Raw genomic sequence first — 7,772 nt, 5'->3', positions numbered from 1 at the left:
CCCGCCTCAAAACCAAAGCCCCTCCTGCACCCCAAACTCCTCATCCCCTCACCACCCCAGAGCCCTCACCCACCCTCCAAACTCCTCATCCCCCTCACCACCAAACCAAACCCCTCCTGCACACCAAACTCCTCATCCCCACCACCCCAGAGCCCTCACCCACCCTGCACCCCCAGCCCAGAGCCCCCTCAAAACCAAAGCCCCTCCTGCACCCCAAACTCCTCATCCCCGTCACCACCCCAGAGCCCTCACCCACCCTGCACCCCCAGCCCTGAGCCCCGCCTCAAAACCAAAGCCCCTCCTGCACCCCAAACTCCTCATCCCCGTCACCACCCCAGAGCTCTCACCCACCCTGCACCCCCAGCCCAGAGCCCTGTCTCAAAACCAAAGCCCCTTCTGCACCCCAAACTCCTCATTCCCGTCACCACCCCAGAGTTCTCACCCACTCTGCACCCCCAGCCCAGAGCCCCATCTCAAAACCAATGCCCCCTCCTGCACCCCAAACTCCTCATCCCAGCTCCACCCCAGAGCTCTCACCCACCCTGCACCCCCAGGCCAGAGCCCCGTCTCAAAACCAAAGCCCCTCCTGCACCCCAAATTCCTCATCCCCGTCACCACCCCAGAGCCCTCACCCACCCTGCACCCCCAGCCCAGAGCCCTGTCCCACACCCTGAATCCCTCATCCCCAGCCCCACCCCAGAGTCTGCACCCCAACTCCAAGCCCCCTCCTGCCCCCATAACCCCTCATTTCGGGCCCCAGCCCAGAGCCCGCACCCCCAGTTAGAGACCTCACCCCACAGACACCCGAAACCCCTGCTGCGGCCCAGTGAACGTGAGCAAGGGTGGGGGAGGGTGAGCCACCAAGGTAGGAGGAATGTAGAGAGTGGGGGGCGGGGCCTCGGGGAAGGGGCGGGGCTAGGGTGTTTGGGGTTTGTGCAACTAGGAAGTTGGCGACGCTATGGGGCACTCCACTCGATACCGGCTGCCAACTAGCCATGGAGCCGTGGAGCACTACTCCCTGAGCCCAAGGATCTCGCCAGCTTTCTGTCCACCTTAGAGTCCATTCATCCAGCCCAGACTTCTGTAACTTGCCGGCAGGATACTGTGGGAGACCGTGTCTAAAGCTTTGCTAAAGGTTCATTCCTTCCTACCCGCCAAAGTGACATCATGTTTCAAAGGCTCAGCTGTTTACAACGACACGTATTATAGCCTAAGCAATGCTAGTAAGAGCGGCAAACATCCCATGCACCGCCACTGGCTGCAAGAAGGAACTGAGGGTGGGGGGAGCCGACAGCACCCCCTATACCGTGCCATGCAGGCGCCACTCCAGAGGGGGCCGGAGCAGCTCCCCTGTGGATACTGCTGGTGGAAAAACGTCCTGCACCGGTGCATGTGGAGAGCACACACACAATGTGCAATGGACATGAGCAGGCACCCGAAGAACTACCATTTACTAGTTCAAACCAGCAAGGGACCCATGCCCCATGCTGCAGAGGGAGGTGAAAAGCTCCAAGGGGGTCTGCCAATCTAACCAGGGGGGAAATTCCTTCACAACCCCACGTACGGGTCAACACCATTTACATAATCAGATACTCACCACAAAGGTTAAAGGGAGCTAGATGTACACTACAGAATAGCTCCCCAGCTGTACCTGTGTGACTCATCAGGTTTCGAGGAATACCAGTGATAGTCTCTCTGGTTTATGTTGCAAATGCTCAGCTGTGGACTCTACACTTAAGCAACAGTGTCTGTGTGCGCGGATGGGAGGTGGGGGGAGAGAGGACCTTCTTTCCTACCCTCTATGATCAAAATGCCTTCCAGGGATTTATGTGTTTCACAGCCGTTATTTGCATCTCTCAGTGACACCATTTTTTTACCATACCCTTAGAAAGCCATAAATATCCCCCACTGACTTGAGACAGAGTTGAACTGATGTTTCTGAGGTAAAAATTAGGCTTCATGGATCAATTTAATCTAGTGTCACTTCACCAACTGCAGTGGAATGACACCAGCGATGCATTTGGTCCCAGAGCCACTATCCACGAGTGTACAACTGAGGGCCAAATGCTGCCATCCAGCTGAGGAATGGATCGTGGTCACACACAGGAAAAAAGGGTCGCAGCTAAATCCTGCTCACTTGTGAGAAGTCCCAGGATTTGGCCCCTCTCTCTAAAAAAAAATCTCCCCCTGAACGATCATTTTATTATTGATTGTTTGAGCTGCACATTGGGAATTTTTGTCAGGATTCTTAAGAAAAAAAATGTTTTTTTGTGATATTATTCTCTGTAATGACCCGACATAAATTATTCATCTTAAACTGAAAAGGGAAGTGCCCTGATAGAACTGGCATCTGAGACTGAGACTGTCAGTTTTCTAATCAAAATCAAGTATCAGAGGGGGAGCCGTGTTAGTCTGGATCTGTGAAAGCAGCAAAGAGCCCTGTGGCACCTTATAGACTAACAGACGTATTGGAGCATGAGCTTGCATGGGTGATGGAGGGGATGGAGAAGAAATAACTGGAGAAATTGGCTGGAAGAATTTCACAGAGCGTGTCACAAAGGGTCAAAGAAGTGTGAAAAATGAACCCTGGAATATGCAGCATTTAGCCAAGGCCACAGGTCACTCGTAGCAGCACACCTATGTACTAGTGATCTCTGTGGCCTGTATACAAAAAGCTTTGAAAATTCAAATAGTTTAAGGTGCTTCCTGTTAATAAGAACTACCACTGATCTAAACTCTAAAAGAGATTAGATTGTAGACAGAGAGCTCATGGATGTAGAAAGCCACACACATCCAACCAGACCTCCCTTCACTCCTTAGAGACCGGTCTGTTCCTTCAGCTTTCCCGTTGCACGGGCCCTTCACATTCAGGGGACGGAGCTGGGCACACACCCTATGGAGCCGTTTGCTGGGAAGGTGTGTACAGGACACAGCCATTCAGAATTTGGCTCTTGATGTCTGTATTCTAAAACTGACTTATTAATTCCTAGCCAGACAGACCCTCACCCTACACTATGCCACACCATCCATCCAACCCCAGCCCTTCCTACTGACACTACCAACCCCACACTGCGCCATGATGTCCAGCTCCCCCCCCCAACCTGCCCCACTCACCCACCATGGCGCCCCCGCTTACTAACAGGGTCCACTCCCCACCCCCCTCTTTCCACCTCAGTCTCGGCTGGTTAAACTGTACTGGGGGCTCCCTGCCATGGGCCAGCCTGTCCTCAACCCACCAGGGGTGATGGCAGAGGCCCCAGAGTCACGAGACCCCTTTCATCTCCGAAGGCTAGATGAGGAACGAGGGGTGGGCAGGGGGTCTACAGGACAGAGGAGCTGGGGTAGATGTTGGGGGCGGGGGGATCCAGGACAGTGGTTTTTACCCTATGGTACGTGGCTCCCTGGGGGTCTGCCGAGCACGTCTGAGATGTCCACCGCGGTCTGCACCTCCATTTGAAATGCTTGGGGGGGCCGCGAATGAAAAAGGTTGAAAACCACTGGGTTGCAGGACAGGATGTTAGAGATCAGCGTACGTGTTAGGAGGGGCAGAGGCAGGACTGGGGGCTGAGGAGGTATTGGGGGGCTGAGGACTAAGCGAGGGATGGTGGGGGCTAGACAAGGGGAGCATGGGAGGTATTTCGGGATGAAGGCTAGAGGTGGGATGGTGGGGGCTAGAAGAGGAGTGGGAAGTATTTGGGGGACTAGAAGAGGGGGGAGGATGGGAGGGATTTGGAGGAGGGGAGCTAGAAGAGGAAGGGGTGGAGGGTATTTGCAGGGTGAGGCTAGACAAGGGGGGGATTTGGGGGGCAGGGCCTAAGAAGGAGGGGGTGGGAGGTATTTGGGGGCAGGAGCTAGAAGATGGGGGAGAAATTGTGGGGAGAGGAGCTAGAAGACAAGGAGGATGGGAGGTATTCGGGGAGAAGGGTCTAGATGAGGAGGGGGAGCTATTGGGGGCAAGGGGCAAGAAGAGGGGCCAAGATGGGAGATATCTGGGGGGCAGGCGGCTAGAAGAGGAAGAGGGTGGAAGGTATTTGGGGGAGGGGCTGGAAGGGTGGGAGGTATTTGGGGCTGGGAGGCTAGACGAGGAAGGCAGGGGCTAGAAGGGGGACACGGGGGATAGGAGGGGTGGGAGGTATTTGGGGGTAGGGTAAAAGAGGGGAAATGGGAGATATTTGGGGGCAGGGTAGAAAAGGGAGGAGGTATTTGGGGGCAAGGGTAGAAGGGGGGTGGGAGGCATTTGGGGAGGGGGCAGGGGCTATTGGGGGCGGTGTGTAGAGGGGGGGTATTGGGGGCGGGGGCTAGACGAGCTGGTGGGAGATATTTGGGGAGGAGGCAGGGGGTAAAAGGGGGTGGGAGGCATTTGGGGAGGGGGAGGGGGCTATTTGGGGAGGGTGTAGAAGGGAGGTTGGGAGGCATTTGGGGAGGGGGCAGGGGCTATTTGGGGAGGGTGTAGAAGGGGGGTTAGGAGGCATTTGGGGAGGGGGCGGGGGGTATTTGGGGTGGGGTGTAGAAGGGGGGGAGGGAGGCATTTGCAGAGTAGAAGGGGGGAGGGAGGGTGGGGTGTAGACGGGGGAGGGAGGCGTTTGCAGAGGGGGGCAGGGGCTATTTGGGGGTGGGGTGTAGAAGGGGGAGGGAGGCGTTTTGCAGAGGGGGGGGGGGTGTTTGGGGGTGGGGTGTAGAAGGGGGGTAGGAGGCATTTGCAGAGGGGGGGCGGGGGTGTTTGGGAAGTAGAAGGGGGGGAGGGAGGCATTTGAGGTGGGGGCGGGGGTATTTGGGGGTGGGATGTAGAAGGGGGGAGGGAGGCATTTGGGGAGGGGGCGGGGGTATTTGGGGTGGGAGGTAGAAGGGGGGAGGGAGGCGTTTGCAGAGGGGGGCGGGGGGTATTGGGGGGTGGGGTTTAGAAGGGGGGGAGGGAGGCATTTGAGGTGGGGGCGGGGGGTGTTTGGGGAGAGGTAGAAGGGGGAGGGAGGCGTTTGCAGAGGGGGGCGGGGGGTTTTTGGGGGTGGGGAGTCGAAGGGGGGTAGGAGCAATTTGCAGTGGGGGGGCGGGGTGTGTGTGGGAAGTAGAAGAGGGGGGAGGGAGGCATTTGAGGTGGGGGCGGGGGTATTTGGGGGTGGGATGTAGAAGGGGGGAGGGAGGCATTTGAGGTGGGGGCGGGGCTATTTGGGGAGGGTGTAGAAGGGGGGAGGGAGGTGTTTGCAGAGGGGGCGGGGGGTGTTTGGGGGTGGGCTGTAGAAGGGGGGGTAGGAGGCATTTGCAGAGGGGGGGCGGGGGGTGTTTGGGAAGTAGAAGAGGGGGGAGGGAGGCATTTGAGGTGGGGGCGGGGGCTATTTGGGGAGAGTGTAGAAGGGGGGAGGGAGGCGTTTGCAGAGGGGGGCGGGGGGTGTTTGGGGGTGGGGTGTAGAAGGGGGGATTGGGAGGCATTTGGGGAGGGGGCGGGGGTAGAAGAGGGGGAGCTCGGGGGATATTTGGGGAGCTCAGGGCCCCCCCCGCCGCCCCCTTTACCCGCTCGCGCTCCGGGCTGCGCCACGTGCTGCTCAAGAGCCGCCACGCGAACGCCTCAGGGCCACGTGACCCCGCCCGCGAAGCTCCGCCCCTCCCGACACGGCCAATAGGAAGCGAAGAGAGAGCCCTGACCAATCGGAGCGCAAGTAAAATCCCCCCCCACCCCCCGTGCAGTGTCCAGCCCCCCCGGGTGCTGCAGGGACCAGACCTCCCCCATCCCGGGTGCAGCGGAGGGGGGGCAGCCACACCGGCTCCGGGGGCACTTTGCGCAGCCACTGCTGTGATGAGCTGGCGAGTCTCAGCCTTGAGGGCCAGGTGCCCCTGCTGCCACCCCCCTCCCAGCCCCCCAGCTTGTCTAGGGGGCGCCTCCCTTTACCCCCCCCCCCGCCTCCCTTAGAACCACGTTGTGCCCCGGAGGCCTGGGGCCGCGGAGCCGCTGGCAGTGGTTCTGTAGGGGGCCCCTCGCACCAGCCTCAGTCCATCCTTCCTGGGGACGGGGACCCTGATTTCCAGCCTTCCCTGGGGGGACCTCCCCGAATGGGCTCTCTGCTGCGGAGCCCCAAGCCCCTCCCACTCCCCACCAGCGGGGATGGGAGTGGGGTGAATGCCCCCGAGGCAGTCACATCCCCCCCCCTGCCAGCTACATGCTGGGAATCCAGGCTGGGAGGCAGGGGGGCTGCCGGCCGTGGGGTTCCCTGCAGCCTGGTGCCATTCACAAGGAGAACCACGACGGTCTGACACCCCAACCCCAGTACGAGCTCCCGCCCTGCCCCCCCCATGCCTACTGCCTCTTGAGCAGCCCCCCCTGCGGTGTCCCCAGTACCTCCCCCCGGCTGTGTCCCCTCCCCCGCAGCTTCCCAGCCCCCCAGCTCCCACCCCTGTGACATCCCCCTCGCTACACTGTCTCCCTGCAGCTTGCCCCATTCCCTCCCTGATCCCAGCTTCACCCCCTGACATCTCTCCAACCCCACCTCCCCCCATCACAGCCCTTGTCCCCCTCTAGTGCCCCGGCCCCTGCTCCCCGTGGGGGGCTTGAGAGGCCCCCACTCCCCGGCCGCTCCACTCCCCAGAATGGGAAGCTGCTGGTGTTGAGGAAGGTGGGCCTGGGCTGGGCCAGCTGCTTGGCCAGGTCCTGGTGAAAGAGAGAAGAGCAGGCAAGGCTGAGAGGCCCCTCCCTTGTCCCGGGGGGGGGGACAGGGGGTCCCACAATTTGGCCAGTGTCACCCTCCCACATACAGAGGAGACATCAGCTCCCAGCAGCCGTGCTCCATCTCCAGCCCCGCAGGGATGAGACCACAATCCACCAGTGCCCCCCACCCCGCCACCGCCAGCAGTCAAGCCAGGGAATCAGCCCCTTCTCCCCTGCGAGGGCTGCAGGACTCCCTGCCCCTGCAGCACCAGCCTCCCCACCATGCACCCCAGAGTGGGGTCGGATAAGGGTGGATTTATTCTTTCCATTCCTCAGATCTAGCCCTCAGTCCTGGTCTGCCCATACGTGATCCAGGGTCTGGAGCAGTTGGCTGCTTACCCAGGGCTACCAAGGAGCCGCCAGGAGAAGGGACTAGATTCTCCAAGGCTCTGCATCCATTCACACTGGTACCCGTCTCACACATGGGGAAACTGAGGCACCAGGGAGGGCGATATGGGCTGTGCCAGGTCAGATTGGGAGTCTGTGGGAGAGCCAGGAATAGAACCCAGGAGTCCGTGGGCAGCTTGGGACTCCTCCATTTGGGGAGGCTGGGCGCTCCCGGACTGTGGCCCTGCCCCAAGGCTCGCTCCCGCTCAGCATCCCCTGGGCCCTTATACCCACCGCCCATGCCTGGCTCCCAGCCTCCCCTGCTCTAACCGCTAGACCCAGCAGGGCTGGAACAATCTTTATAGTGGGAGGTGCTGAGAGCCAGTGAACAAAACTGTAAACCCCGTACAGGATGGAAACCACTTCAAGCCAGGGGGTGCACCACGACTGGCCCTCACTCCCTTCCCAGAGCTAGCGGTGGGACCCGGATACCCTGGCTCCCAACCCCCACACTAACCACTAGACACCACTGCCCTCCCAGAGCTGGGGATAAGAACCAGGAGTCCTGGCTCCCAGCCCGGCTGTGGGTGGAGCAGGACGTACTGGCCATGGGCTCAGCTGGGCATCGCTTACCATCAGGTTGGAGGGGACGAGTCATGGACGGCGCGTACTATGGGCTGGGGCAGGCTGTGTCTCCCCAAACAGCCCAGTGTAGCCCTGCCCATGCTCTGCCCAGAAGGCCCCCTCCTGC

This window comes from Mauremys mutica, unplaced genomic scaffold, assembly GCF_020497125.1.
Source record: "Mauremys mutica isolate MM-2020 ecotype Southern unplaced genomic scaffold, ASM2049712v1 Super-Scaffold_100331, whole genome shotgun sequence".
Classification (NCBI taxonomy): Eukaryota; Metazoa; Chordata; order Testudines; family Geoemydidae; genus Mauremys; species Mauremys mutica.
Note: the sequence above shows the minus strand (reverse complement) of the source record.